Below are 16,609 nucleotides of genomic sequence, written 5' to 3'. Positions count from 1 at the left end.
TCAAATTGTCGCTCAAAATATGTATCAGTTATATCAGTTACTAGGGAATCGATGTGTTGAATCCCCGCAGTCCAATAATAATTATGGTGTTTGTATGACAAATTAATAGCTATTCGTCATTGAATGTATGATATTGAAACAATAACCACAACAACAACAACAACATATGTGATTATGTATATATCTTCTTCAGATATTCTTTGTCATACTATCAAAGTTTTCCTCATAAGATTCATAATAATAAAATAAACACTATTGCAATCTTAGTAAAAACCAACTTAGCCGTTATGCTAATGATTTAATTTTCAGTATGCGTGTACATTTCAATATTATATAACAACAAGTGTTCACAAATACCTATGTTTAATAATTATTGAAATACTAAACATGAGAACCAATGAAGGTATTACATTTTAATAGACTAGTTTTACCATGTGTGTACATTCATATAAAATCTTTTGAAAATCACACTTGAGATAATGTCTTTGGGTGTTGCTATTTCTAATTGATCTAAACACCATAAAACCACCGTATTTTCTCTTACATTCTAAAATTTCTTACATTTCCTTTTTAAGCCAAAATATTTATTTTTTCATGATTATAAATTTTCGGACATACGGCTTTTCGTACAGTCAGTTAAATAGCGCTATTTTATCAGATTTTGGCCCTGTTCTTGCTTATTTGATGACCCTTCGATCATGCATTTTTACAACCGGATTAAAGTAATAAAAAAGAATAATACATAAGGGCAATCGACCATTACATTTGCGTACTTGGGTAAATTACCTTTTAAACCTCTAATAAGCAATGGTTCCTTCCAACAGCGTTTGAAATGATATCGTATTAAGAAAGCCAAACGTATATAGACGAGTTAATAGTTATTGTTTTCATTCGGGATTTTCCGCGCATGCGCACGGACTGGTTGGCAAAAACACTGGTTACAGTAACGTAAAACATGTATAAAGGGCTTTTGTTTAGTCAATAAATTGATAATAAAAACGAAATAAACATTAAAACTCTTATTAAAAAAGTGCAAATATAGCATATTTAGTACCAAATAAATGTATATTCACAAATAAAATTTCCTCTTCATAAAAATACGAAGTAGTTATTAGCATATAGTAAACGTGATCGGAAGATTAAATACTGACAATTCCACAAAACAAAACAATACATTATCCGCATTCTTTCTGATAATAAGACTTGAATAAATTATATTTCAACACTTATAAAACATATATTAATTGTATTATAATTATAAGTGGTGTGGATAGTGTTTTATTTCATCAGCGATCGATAGAGTCAGAGGTGCATTTAATCAATTATAAAAACAAAGCCCTAAACAGCGGCGTACAGTACTATTTTTAAATATTGTGGTAATTTTCTTTTACATTGAATGAATTTACGTTTCGTTTACATTGAATGAATATAAATTCACTTTAGCATGCAAACGGAAAAACCCTGCATATTAATTACGCAAATTAAACTGTTTTTGCATGTATATTGAAATCTCTATTAGTAATAAGGAGTGATGAAAATATAGCATTTTATGACAAATGCATATATTTCATTTATCTAACGGCTCCTTTCGTGACTGCTTATGTTCATGATCGTGTTTCGGACACTGCAGTAATGTAAATCTTTACACGTAATAGCGGAGTTAACTTTTGCCGGTACCCGTTAAATACCTTAATCGCATAGCAGTAAAATTGCCCAATATTTAAAATGTATATTTATTAAACAATGTATTATTAAGTTTAACTGGCTAATAAATACATACACTCGTTCGCGTTAATACATTTCCGACAAATGTGTTCATTTTTGTTAAAATGTCAAAATATTTCATTTAAACATTAACTTATCAGTATTTTAAGCTTTAAAAAGTGGCTTAATTGATTGCTCAATATACCAAGAGATGACATTGAGGTATCGTGACTTATGTTTACTGACCAGACACTCGTCTGCAACATGTGGTTTATGCAATGGCCCAAGCAATCTCCACGCAGAGTTGTCGTTCCTTGCTCTCACATACAACTCTGCGAAAGGCTCAGCCCTCCATTTTGTCTATGAAATAGATAAAAGCGAACAAACGCATTCAACGTATATTTGATTGGATATTTAAGATCGCATGCATTACATTAAGAAATATGACTTTTAAATGTACGATAAATCGTGCAAAAACTTGCGAGTTTTAATGCAACTAATTTATTGCCCATTTACGCAGATGGAATCATTCCACGCACTTCAGAAATGTAAACAATCGAACATATTTTTTTTGAGTGACGTTAGGAATTGCTTCGACGTGTGTATGTATGTTGGTTTCTTGACATAAAAAAACATATCAATTTTATAATAATGAATTAAGACTGATATAAGATATCATGGTATGAGATGGTTTTCTTTAATGCAGTGAATGCAATGTAACCGTCGTGCAAGAGATTGTTTAGTATTTTGTAACCTCAATGATGAACGCTTGGAATGATCATGACATAAATGAGACGCTTTCATAACAATAGTCCGTTCTGAGCCCAACACAGAGGTGAATGTAATGTAACCGTCGTGCAAGAGATTGGGGCCCAAGTATAGGTCCCTGGGTTTATGACACCATGTTTTCTTTGTAATTGTCTGGACAGTATCCGATCATAACGAGATAATCGGTTAGTGATAACAAAGATGCAATTAAACACCGGGATATAAATGCTGCTACAAAGAATGCCAAAATTAGTGTGAACAATTAATTAAAACAATTACATTAAACAATAAAATTTATTGAATGTGTAAGAAGGTAAGTTTTTCCAGACAAATAAGGTTCAAATCAGTTACCCTATGTCGCGTACATACAATTGACCTATTCGTTGTTTGTTTTTATCCTTATTTGTTTTCGTTTATTAAATTTAATTTATTCTGAAAGAATTTCAATTTCTGAGCATTTTTTAACTAAAAATGGTCGCGAGGAAGTGCCAAGAAGAGAGATTTTTGTTTAACCTCATACCGAGCTCTTAGATTGTGTTCCACTCCCGAGTTCGTTGTCAGAAAAAAACAAATAATAATAACAACAATGTAATCGTTCCAAAGATGCATTTCCTTGCATGCTAATGTTTTATTCAGACATAATTAGTAAAATTATATTTGATATTGTGCATGATTATAGGAAAATACCATTTTTTATCATTTAATTTTATTTATATTTCATTGTTTATTTGTTTATGATCACAAGGCATGTTTGGATAACAGAGTGTGTCCAGATATACCGGTACCCTTATCAATTTTTTTATGAATTGCAATAAAGCGTAGAAATTAAACAGGCCCTAATACAGACACCATTTTTATCGGAATGCGATTATAGTTTCTATAGCAACTCGTAACGCTTTTTGGATTGAATGTGTAATGAATACTTTTAGCGACAAATTGAATTGGTCAAATACTGCATCTTAGACGGATAAATAAAATTGAAACCATTTATTTTCAATATTATCAACATTATTATTTAGTTATTAATACATTAAGAAGCAAACTCTATTAATCAATCAGATTTGATATAAGTCATTATTAAAAAGAGAATCATCCGAATTCACTGCAAAAATGAGCTGAGCGATAGGTTTTACGGTTGTTGAAATTGTTAATGATGATATCGATGATGACGATGACGACGATGATGACGATGACGACGACGAGGAGGAGAACAACGACGATGACAATGACAATGACGATGATGATGACACTGATGATGATGATCACGACGATGACGACCATAACGATGTTGTTGGTGATAGTGACGATAATGCTGCTGCTGTTGCTGATGACGATGCTGCTGCTGCTGATGATGCGGTGGAGGCGGAGGAGCAGGACGAGGACGAGGACGAGGGCGAAGACGACGACGACGACGACGATGATGATGATGATGATGATGATGATGATGATGATGATGATGATGATGATGACGATGGTGATGACGATGATGATGATGATGATGATGATGATGATGATGATGATGATGATGATGATGATGATGATGATGATGATGATGATGATGATGATGATGATGATGATGATGAGATAAGATGTTGATGATGATGATGATAACGATGAAAACGATGATGTTGATAAAAATAAAGATACTGTAAGTAGTAAATTAACTCATTAATTGTTATTATAATACACATGCACATGCTAATGGATCTTTATCCGCAAGGCGGTTTAAATGAAAACTCACTTGGTATAAATGTGAAAAATTGAATCAAAATATCATAATGCGGAGTGTTAAAATGTGTTCAAATCTAGCGAAATTGTTGCAGTACCTTTCTACCGAAACCAATGCTTAGCCCAGTTATTAAAAAATAATTTCAAAATACCACGATACACGTCAATTGGCTAACAAATACATTTGTAAGTTTTACCTGACTCAAAAACAGTATTTATTGAAGACAGGGCGTCAACAATGTCCGAGTTTCATCAACGTAGCTTAAGTACCTTAAGTACCTTTCCGTTTGATTTATCGCAGGATCCTGGGTCCGCATCCACAGTCTTTTAAAGTGTCTGCATTAAAAAAGATAATAATTGTTGTTTGTAATAATCTTTTACAGCTCATAAAAACATGTAAATCCTCAATTCGTAGAGTTTCAGTATGATTTCATTTATTTACAAAATAAAGACGGTTAACATATTTTATACACACATATATTAGCAGCTATGCGCAATATAACATAGGACATAATGTATATTATACCATATAACATAGGACATAATGTATATTATAACTCATAGCGCTGAAGGCACTGAAGCTGTTGTCGTCCTTGATTAGCTTGTTCGCATTGCATATGTTTATCATTGTGCACAGGCTAATCTTATTTGGCGTGCATTAAGCCCCGTTTTCCATGAAAGCAGCCAATATGTACATATTTTATTGATAAACACTAGACTGGCCAATGGCGTTTACAAGCTGGTATATAAATTCACTGCTAGAGAAGAATCATTTGTCGTCTGCTGCAGACAGGCAGCGGTAATCGTTCCTAGCAGAGTGAGTTGTGGTTCTTGCCGTACTTAAGGCTTCTAAGCACCTACTGATTTGCATTTATTACCCATTCTCTTGAAACGCCGACTAATAAAGTGCGATAAACCGCCTTTAAGCACTTGGGACATTAACAAATAAGAACATTCCACACCTAACTCCTAACCGAGAACCGCCGTCTTTAATCGCGAAACTATTACCAGAAATTGAATACCGCCAGAAACAACAATGAGCTCACTTCGATTAAATATACATACACTAGATTCATTGTGTCCTAAGCAATCCAACATATTAACCGAAAATACCAGCGAATACAGTATTAAATATGACATCGGTCTTACATATCGCCTCCGACATGCATGAGCGCCACGATGAGTGAAGAGTGTGTGTATCAGAGTTTGTTTACAGGTCCTACTGGCCTCTTCACGAGATTTGTGTAGCCCGACCTGAATGATGAATGAAATGGATGTAGTAACAATTATATGAACACGATATATCCGTACCAATATCCATGTGAGCACATACTAATAATAATAATTTTTTTAATCGCCATAAGCTTGAAAATAAACGTAAATAGATACAACAAAGACCAATTCGGAGACTTGAACATTTTATAATTACCTCCCCTGCAATAAAAAATATATAAGGAAACTCGCATTCTATGGAATATCAAAATCTCAATATATCTTTCTCCAAATTTTTTTTCTGGTAAAATTCATCTTAAATTCAGCTGTATATCCGTATGTAATTAATTAAATAAGAGTTATAAAAAGGCATCGCAAAAAATCTCGCGTTTTACTTGAATAAATTACCTCACTTAAGCCTATCGGAATATCAAAAATAAGTATATAAACAAAACGCGTTCCTTTCATAAGTGATAATAAAGCGCGTGCCCGTGCCACTCGTCCTCCAAATACTTACTAAATATAGTACAACGTATCTACAATCATTGCGACTAACTCAAACCTCGGTAAATAAGTAACCAGGATAAATATACATTTAGGTAATTAAGGTATAAAACATACATATAAAAATTAACATGTTCCCTGTCTGCCGAACCAGATCCATGGACTATAGCCACAAGAGGTTCCTATGTACCTATATAGCCGGATTGCGCCCTCAGAGCGCCCAACACCGACACAGATCACGCTACTCTCCGGTCAAACACAATACTACATAGGACTGCTGCCTTTGTCACCATATTATCAGAATCATTAACGTGCAAAATGGAAACTTTCAACGGTCCTTTCACTTCGTACATAAGCCTTATTATGATCGTTTATCGGAGTAACGGTGATTTCGATATCCGAGCCTTAAAAAGGTAGAATTACCGAAATTCCCGTTATTACACTTTGTAGCATGGGTCGGGTATTGAACACGATACACGTGTGTATTAGCACCCTACTGTAGTCCCTGCGGGGTGCTCGTTATCAACTGCATCAATACACCGGTAAGCAACCAGGGGGATATCATATGAAAAAAGAACTATCATGCATGTTTGATGTGTTAAAGTGTGTCACAAAATTTCCCTAACTGCCGATGTCGGCTATAATTTCGGTATAAACATGCAAAGAAATTAACCTATATATAATGTTATCGCCGGTATGTTATTGGACATTTCGTATGTCAAATGTTCATTATTTGTATAAAAATCAAGACGATGCTTATTTGCCAGAAAGCGTTTATTTCAAATTCAAAACAAGCAATAATCATACATAATACCAAAATTTAAAACTAACAAAATGACAACACTCTCGCTTAACGCAACGTTCAGTGGCACGTGCACTTAACAAAATTATTGCAACTAATGCAAGCTGTAATTAATACGTAACTACTTGCTATACAACCAGTATCATGCGAAAATGGATCTTATTTAATTGTGGTTCCCTCTTTGAATTTATGTTGCCAGTCGACTTTTAGAATAATGTGTCAGTAAGAAATGTATTGCTTGCTCTACAACCAGCATCATGCGAAAATGGATCTTATTTAATTGTAAATCCCACTTTGAACTTATAATGTCAGTCGACTTTTAGAATAATGTGTCACTAATAAATGCTTTTCTTCAGTTTCACCTGCTTTTTTAAGAAAATTTAGTGAAAGATGCAAATGTGTCTTATTTATTTTTTTCTGTGTCTTCAATGTATCTTATTTATATGTGACTGCGTGCTTATTTTTTTTCAAGAAATGAAAGATGCAAATGGGTCTTATTTTAATTTTATCCATGTCTTAAATGTGGCTTATTTATATAAGTTTAAATGATATACTACCAGTGTCATGCAAAAAAGGATCTTATCCACATTCACGCTTTGTTCTTTATAAGCACCGTCTTTAATTAGGCTATCTCTATTTAACGTACAGAATACTGTCAACTTAATAATTGTGCAACGGTAATGTTGATCCATTATCGTTGTTAATTTTAAATGTAGACAACAAGTTTACAATTAATGAAATCAGTTATTTTGGAAGTAAATCCAATTTTTCCTGTACAGTAGCCAGGTGGATGTGTATTGAGCGGATAAGATAGGGATCACCACAGCAGGTTGCTAATACACCTATTATTGTATTTGTTATTTACCTGATTGGAATACATAAAGTGTTAAAGATCATTTCCTGTGAAAAGCAGGATTTCTGACATAATTTTAATCGTTTTGCTTTTATACACAATTTCATGGAACAATGAATATATTGGCGCGATGGAACACAATTTATAAATCAAGCTGACAGTAAAGTATCAGTTTTTAATTATGTGTAATTTAATTCGCATCTCTCGCTTAACTCGTTCAATGACACGTGCACTTATAACAATTATAAAACATCACGTGCATCGTTATATATATTTTTTTAATTATGAAAACATATTATATGTTGTACATGGTTTTGTTTAGTTTTTTTTACTCAACCAGAGAGACATATTAAAACATTGTTATATATAAAGCGCTTTACTTTTGCAAAATTCTGCATTAAATAAAGATATATCGATTTTTTGTTAAGTGTACGTGCTTGACATATTTATAAAATAGCAGTGTTTCTTTTGTAATAAAATCGAAAATTGACATTTAATTTGATGCAATCCACATTGTTTGGCGGCCAAGCGCAGTATTCCGCTCTCGGCGGCCGATGGTGTATTGCAATATATACAATGAAAAGCTGGGTTTCTGACATAATTTCAATCGTTTTGTTGACGCGGAAGTTCTTTTCGGTGGCCGAAAATACTATTGTGCCCTTTATTTAAACCTAAATCAGTATTTTTTTACACTTGAAGGTTTGTACAGCGGGGATTTCGGTACCGGCGCGGGTTTATGTGCTTGTTAAGAATTACCGAAATCCCCGCTAAGAGGCAACATATGCTGATTTATGCTTTGATTTAACATTGATAACTAAATTGCAAAAGTGTATTGCATATTGTAAATAAGGTAGTACGATATCATTTGTTTCATCTGATTTGTTTGGAAAATACTTTCTGAAGACTTATTATTACTATGTCATGTTATATTTACATATACTTTTGTGTAACCAATATTTTAAATATACATTTTACCTTTTTTTACATTCGTTTACACATTTATCACATTAATAAACTATTTAATAATGGAAAAAATATTCTGATAAGAGTGTTTTAATGATTAACACTAATATGATTGTGTGCAAATAAACATTAATGAAAAGCCGAAACCCAAACATAATGACATATAGACCCTTTAAGGCGTAAATATGGGGGATCGGCGTAAATATGGGTGATTTCGGCTCTGGGCGTACGAATGTAGCAGTGCAAAAATCCCCGCTAATTATTTTCCAAAAGAAGTAACCGAATGGGAGATAATACATGCCACTGGTTGCTAATTAAAAAAAAAACACTATAATAATTGTGTTGACACTTGAAGGTTTGTACAGCAGGATTTCGGTACCGGCGCGCGTTAAGTTTTTGTGTAGAATTACCGAAATCCCCACTGAGAGGCAACTAAATGCTGTCAAGAGTGCTTAATAATTAACATTAATATCATTTTTTTGCACCTTAACATTCATGTGAAGTCAAAAACCATTCATACCGATGACATATTGACTTTTTAAGGCGTAAATATGGGGATTTCGGTACTAGGCGGGCGAATGTAGAATTACCGAAATCCCCGCTATAAGTTTAGCTGCACTTTTAGTTTTAGTTTTAGTTAAGCTTTATGCAGTATATACAATCTACATAACATCCAATAGCATATAACAGGCACCATATGTATATGAGAAACAACAACAAAATATTTCTTAAACATTAACGTCAAGTATTACTAAAGTTTTTAAAAGAACTTTTTTATTTACCACGGCCGGAGTTCATAAAAGCTCAGTGGGATAGTCTTAACCTTAGTTCTTCTGCAATTTGCCGATGCTGGATTTTTGCAAAGAAACACTTAACATCTGAGCAATACGAAAAAACATGAAAAAATAAACATACTCAAAATTAAATATTATTTCACGCTTTGAAATTACTATTTTTCAAGATATTCAATATACATGTACATGTACACGGTAGCGGTAAAGTGTATTTATCTACGTCCGGCCGCTCCCGATGTCAGTCGCTGAAATCACGAATAAGACTTAATTATTTTAAAAAATTACAACGTTTGACAATATTATAAACTGTTAGTCTATTGTAACAAAATAGCGTGTTTTTTTTATTCGAAAGATCATTTTTATAATTACAGGGGTGTCAATAGTCAAAATTATTCCGGAAATCGTATTTGAGCCGTCAAGGATCGATTTTGAGATCAATGTAAATGTTAAAGGGGGTTGGGGCGTAGTGACAAATTTGTTCGAGTGCGCGATCATTTGAGAAGAAATGATGTTGACACCGATTTTTCCTGGTCTTTTATTATTGATTATTGATAAATTAGCTGCCGTCACGGACATGAACATTAACTGACGAAACCTCTTCGCTACTTTTCGAAAATCTTACAATTGCAAATATCCGCCATCTTGAAAATTAAAAATGATCGATTAGCAAATTAAATCACTGCAGTAGCGCATTGTAAACGCTATGTTTACCATATTTATATATATATATATATATATATATATATATATATATATATATATATATATATATATATATATATATATATATATATATATATATATATATATATATATATATATATATTGCTCATTTGCTAGATTACTGGTGACTGGTTTAAATTTTCTTAAGTCAAACGACATGCATATTTCATTTCATGTGCAAAAGACGAATCTCAATATGTTTTCAGACATTAATTGTCCGATACGATATGGTTCGACGATTTAATTTATTTTTAACGTTGTTAATTATATTGTCAATTTTTTATAGAATGACATATGCACATGCATAATATTCCGCATGTACTCACCAGGAATAGCAAGCAACTAGAAGACTACAATAAAACAATTAGCCACGGCTCGGGCGGCTGATCTCCCTATTATCCCTGTAAGGAACCTACTTTTTCAGACTCCCGGGTTTATTTTCCAGATTGTAAACTTGATACAATTGACATCCCTGAATGAAAATTAATATCCTCAATTTTGATCTCTAGTGTGCTGACTGAAGTATTGTCCTTGAATGGAACTACTGTCGATAATGTGTATTTGAGATTGAAACACGCCTTTAAAGAACTTTGTGTTTTCTTGTTGTATGCTTTGTTTTTTTCAAAATATTTTGTCCGCCAAGGTCTCAACGATTGATAAAATGAACCAGATTGTGGTCTCTCTTAAGTGCTATGTTTCTACTGTCGTAATTTCTTTTACAAACAACACATTACTGATCGTGGACTTTATTTGATAGTTTAGACTTTGGTACGATGCGATGTCAGTCCATCCGTGAAGATAAATTGCTTTGCGCCCGTTTGCGATCTATTCCCGATACAAAAGTCCATGCGTCACCCGTTTACGATTACATAGGTCCGTTAAGAGCGTTCCAATTGAGAAAAATGGGTTTTTAGATATGCTTTTTCTATGTCCTTGCTGTTTTGCAAACGCACACGAACACATGTCAATGAAATTCAACGATCAACACGATCACCAAGATCAAAGCTCTTCGTTACGATACGATACAATTGTGGTTCATTGTATACCTATGATATTATAATTTTCGCAAAGTAAAAAATGAGTATGATTTCATATCACGTAGGTTTTATCGTTTTTTTTCTGTGAATATGCTCTCAGATAGGCCATCAAAACGAAAAACCAAACTTAATTGTACGCACAATTTGATATATATTACTATAGTATACTATAGTATACTATAGTATACTATACTATACTATACTATACTATACTGTACTGTACTGTACTGTACTGTACTGTACTGTACTGTACCGTACCGTACCGTACCGTACCGTACCGTACCGTACCGTACCGTACCGTACCGTACCGTACCGTACCGTACCGTACCGTACCGTACCGTACCATACCATACCATACCGTACCGTACCGTACCGTACCGTACCGTACCGTACCGTACCGTACCGTACCGTACCGTACCGTACCGTACCGTACCGTACCGTACCGTACCGTACCGTACCGTACCATACCATACCATACCATACCATACCATACCATACCATACCATACCATACCATACCATACCATACCATACCATACCATACCATACCATACCATACCATACCTTACTATACTATACTATACTATACTATACTATACTATACTATACTATACTATACTATACTATACTATACTATACTATACTATACTATACTATACTATACTATACTATACTATACTATACTATACTATACTATACTATACTATACTATACTATACTATACTATAATATAATATACTATACTATAATATAATATACTATACTCTAATATACTATAATATACTATAATATACTATAATAAAATGTAATATAATGTAACTAGGCGTAAAACTTATTATAGTGTAACCTGTACATTAAGGCTGCGGTTAATTATGTTTTGGTTTGTCCCAAGCGGAAGTCATTCGCTTGTCAATTTTCATAGAACGTATTTGGAGACAGAAACAGAAATCCAGTTAGTTTTATATATCCCAATAGGAATCAGTAAATGATAAGTAAGTCATAACATTAAGAGGTATTACTGCTTTTGTATTTGTGTTTATCATCCCCGATTCTTTCTTCTATTCGTTTATATCTTTACTCAAACTATCGGGCTATCGGTAAAAATACGTTGTTATGAATTATCACTTTCACTTTGTTATAATTACTATTTCAGCTAGCAGAACTAACCCCACCAGCCATATATAGGAACAGCAGGTCGTGAATAGTACATATTCAGTGAGTAAATTGTGTTTAGTTAGTCATTTGTATGTATTTGTTCATGTATGTTTGTATCATTGTATGATGCAGTAGATGTAGGAATTTATATCTGTGCAAGATGATTTATTGTTTTAACTTGTTTTAATATTAATTATAGTGCTTTGATTCTTGTGTGTATGCGTATTGTCATATACTCTTGAGGGGAACCACATATGTTTAAATAAATGTATGTTGTGTTGTATATTTTCAGGACGTCATCTTCTACTACTGACTTCCTATACAAAAGCTATAAGAATTTTGATAATAAAATAAACTGTAACTTGCTTGTTACGAGTAAAAGTTAATAAAAATACCCCGCGTGACAGGAGGTTACAATAATATAATATAATATAATATAGTGTCTCCATCGTGGATATATGTTTGGTGTAATTATTTTCACGCCTGCGCAGGTACTTCGATAAATTAGTGCATTTTCATCATATGCACAGTGTCACCGTGAACTATGTACCGTAGACGTGCCGCGTCTGGAAAAGGTTATTGGTGACTGTATTGTTGGGTTTAATATTAATGTGTATTTGCAGAAAAGAAACATATTTTAACCAAGTCGTTTTATTAAGTCGATTAAATTGTTATCCAGAAGTATCCAGAAGTATCACTATTGAATTTGTCATCGTTTATTGATTTGTTTTGAATTTAATCTATAAAGATTAGTGCAAATCTTTAAAATAATACATCTTTTTTGTACCAAAAATCTTAAAACATTCCCTATACACACTAATTAGATATACACATATATAAACGATATAAAATGTAAAATGTTCCATTATTTTATATTTTTCGCATGATATTTATTATGTTCTCGAATTATTGTTTACCAAAGCAATTATGTTATGTATATAGTGTGTACATTTTCGGATGGAATAATAATTATTTCTCATTTCACAATAATCAGAATCAAATCACTAATTGTTTTTTGTTTTTATCCCAATATTAAAACAAAAACGTTTATGATCGAAAATGAATTATTGACCAAGCGATCATTATTTAACGAGTATTATCGCATACTTTATCACAAAAGAAGCAACACTATAAAAAGGGTAATTAATTTTTCATAAATTATGGTTTCGAAAAGTTTTTCTGGTGGCCGTTTCGGATGTAAACGGTCAGACGAAGGTATTTAAATGGCTACTAGTTAAGTTAAAAACGGACACATTTTGATAAAGTCGAAAATATAACGGGATTTTGGCTCCGTATATATATCATATGTAATTGAATCCAAATTATAAATTGCGTTTTGATTTAAAACATGTATGTCGTTATATCCTTCACGACGGTAATTTCAAATTTTAATGCTTGTTTATACTTGAAATATAATATTTACAAATACAATTGTACTATACATAAATATATATCTTAAAATCACCCGTTTCTGTACACACGTTGAGTAATTCATCCACTCTAAGTTTTTCTCTGGGTTGACCCACCACGTGCCATCTTCAGTGTATTCTTAATAAGCGGTCGCTGTTATAGAAGACGATTTATAGTCGTACAAAGCAAAATCGGTGTCAGAAGCGTATGCGTAAAATGTCATGATTTTATAATTATCTTAGTTGGATTTCTTTAGGAGTGTACATAATTTTATATAAACATTCTTTGAAAACAGCTTTACATAGATTTCCTTTTGTTAGATTTCTCGCATGATTTTAATGAATCTAGTATAGTGGATAATTTTCACTGTTTTCAGGATTTTTTCTGAGTGTTCGCTGACTTATTCTGATGAAATCAAATCGACAGCATATGTGATATAAATATTGAGAGGAACAATTGTATTCACAGGACAATGTAATACTTCAACAGTGTATAACGTGTGGAATAAAAAACTAAAAAACACCTAAACATTCTCTTAGTTCGTGAAGTTGACGCAACATTGAATATGATGACGTCTTTTAAAAGACTGTGCAACTATATGAAGATGGCCGATTTGTGTATACATGTATAGAAAATAGAATAATAAATATTGGGCGCTCTTGCATTTTGTGTATTCCGTCATTATATAACGGCTATCTCATTCTATTTGATCTGTGTTAACCGTCAACCGCATTCGGTAATGCAAAGCTTATATTAACACAATCAGGAAAGCGTGTTTCGAAAAATCCAAACAATTTTCATCATCGCACAATAGCGTAACATAAATTTTAATACAATATATATATGGAAACTCATATGATTCGCGTAATGTGAAAATAATTATCATGCTATAATTCGACCACGAAACTTGACGTGACTTAAAACCGAACATTACGGAATGGAGCTACGCTGGCCGTATATGCCATAAGACCCATTTTCGCATATTATCTTATCAATGCTTATATGAATTTGATTGCTATAATCCAATGCGTATTCGACACGGAATTATTGTCAAGGTTTTTCAATTTGTCAATATTTATCATAGCAGGGGACATTGCTGACATCAATATCCATACTGTTTTCATTTTCAGTCGAGAAATGATATTACATGTTATCAAGATTATTTGTATAGTACGGTAGCGTTCTCTACACAAGTGAGATTTATTTGTACTGGTAAATTGCTGTCATGCTCACAAGTCGGACTCGACGATCGGCTCGAATAAAAATGTAAGTCGCTTAAAAGTACAAATTACTCAAATTGAGCACGATTATTATTTTTATTATTAAAATAATAATAATAATTATTATTATTATTATTGTTATAATAATAATAATAATAATAATAATAATAATTATTATTATTATTATTATATAGCTTTTAGAAACTTATACCTAAAAAAATCCCATTGGTAAAAATAATCCCATGGGATAAAATCCGATGGGAGAATTTTTTGTATTTTTTTTTAAACACGATTTAACGCGTTTAAATCGCGATAATTGTTCATCATTTGTTAAAATGTAGTGTTTCTGAACGTTACATGAATAAATCTCTAAAAATCAAAATGCGATTTTTTTATATCAACGAAAATTGAACGAAAATAAGCACAAATGCTTTAACAAATTTTAAAATCGATAACTTAGCCTAAACAAACGTGTTTTATTTTTTTGAAAATCCCATGAGATTTTTTCTCCCATAAAAAAGCTGGAGAAAAATCAAATTGGAGAAACCGAAAATCCCATGGGTAAAGAAAAATCCCATGGGATATACAAAAATCCCATGGGTTATACAAAAATCCCATGGAAACCCCACCTTTGCAAATAAAGATCATAGTGAAGAAAACGCGTTATTTAAGCAAAAATAACCAATTATTAATCACAAGTAAGACTTTTATCTTATACTTTATCACAAATTAGCAAATCTTCAAGAAAAATGTTACTTAAGTTTGCGAAATTTCGGTTTCGCAAAGTTTTTCCGGTGGCCGTTTCATATAAATACATGTTACCACGTACATGTACAACATGTTGTGCTTAATAACAAATCAACAATACTTTTACATGTATTTGGTCAATTCTTAGATGCGTGTGTATATCGTTCTATTGCATGCCCTATTTTGTCGTCTTTACTTTAAAAAAAACATTCTTTCATTGTTTTCAACTCCCACCATCACTTGCCATCAGTGCCGCTGCTGTTGATGACTGATACTGGACCATGATAGACACGTACAGTATACATGGATCTATGGAATATAGTAGTTAAAATTTATTCTTAAATATTTACATATTTTGACATTTCAAAACATAACACATTGGTTTCTTAGTTGATCCTCCATATACAAGGTTTTGTATCTAAAAATATATTTAATTTAGGCGATACACTTTGTTGGTATGTGTGTTTGTAACATTACACGGCGTCTTTCGTCAAATGCAAATGTTGGATAACACATCGACCGATCTCTTAGCCTTTTAAATGAGTGGATCGAGTCAGAATTTGAATGTTATTGAAAAGAGTATTCCATTCAGATACAGAGGACGGGAGGAAACAAATGTAATCAGTTAAGTACGGTTCGCGTATTGTAATATAATATATCATCAATCTAACGTGAAATGTTCAGGACATGTATGTAATCATATGCCCAAAATGGTATTTGAAAATGCCCTGGCAGCTTTGATGTTGAGTTTTATTTACTGGCAGCAGTTGTGCAAATACAAATATGCATGTATGTCATTGCAATTTTAGTTATGATTTGCTTTGTGCACATCATCGACTTAAATGTAGTATATGTGTATAACGCGTATCATGATTAACTATAAATAATGTCGTTCATAAGTTTATTTTAACACAACACTTAAAGGCACCCATACGCTTTTAATAAAGTTGGCAATGTATGCAAATTACAAAAATATTCAATATATTTCAA

General features: G+C 32.5%; 1 protein-coding gene and 1 long non-coding RNA gene across 6 annotated transcripts in view; one reads left to right on the top strand and one right to left on the bottom strand.

Annotated features, from left to right (window-relative positions):
• The window catches only part of LOC127868116 (lysosomal acid lipase/cholesteryl ester hydrolase-like), a 165,953-nt gene that overhangs the window by 40,744 nt on the left and 108,600 nt on the right, over positions 1 to 16,609 (bottom strand). The gene's annotated exons all lie outside the window — the stretch shown is intronic.
• On the top strand, positions 11,993 to 13,598 carry LOC127868119 (uncharacterized). The gene is made up of 3 exons (XR_008043890.1): positions 11,993 to 12,079; positions 12,241 to 12,302; positions 12,535 to 13,598. It is a non-coding gene; the product is annotated as an uncharacterized LOC127868119 (long non-coding RNA).

Source organism: Dreissena polymorpha, chromosome 2 (assembly GCF_020536995.1).
Source record: "Dreissena polymorpha isolate Duluth1 chromosome 2, UMN_Dpol_1.0, whole genome shotgun sequence".
NCBI lineage: Eukaryota > Metazoa > Mollusca > Bivalvia > Myida > Dreissenidae > Dreissena > Dreissena polymorpha.
This window is presented reverse-complemented; position numbering and strand designations above follow the sequence as displayed.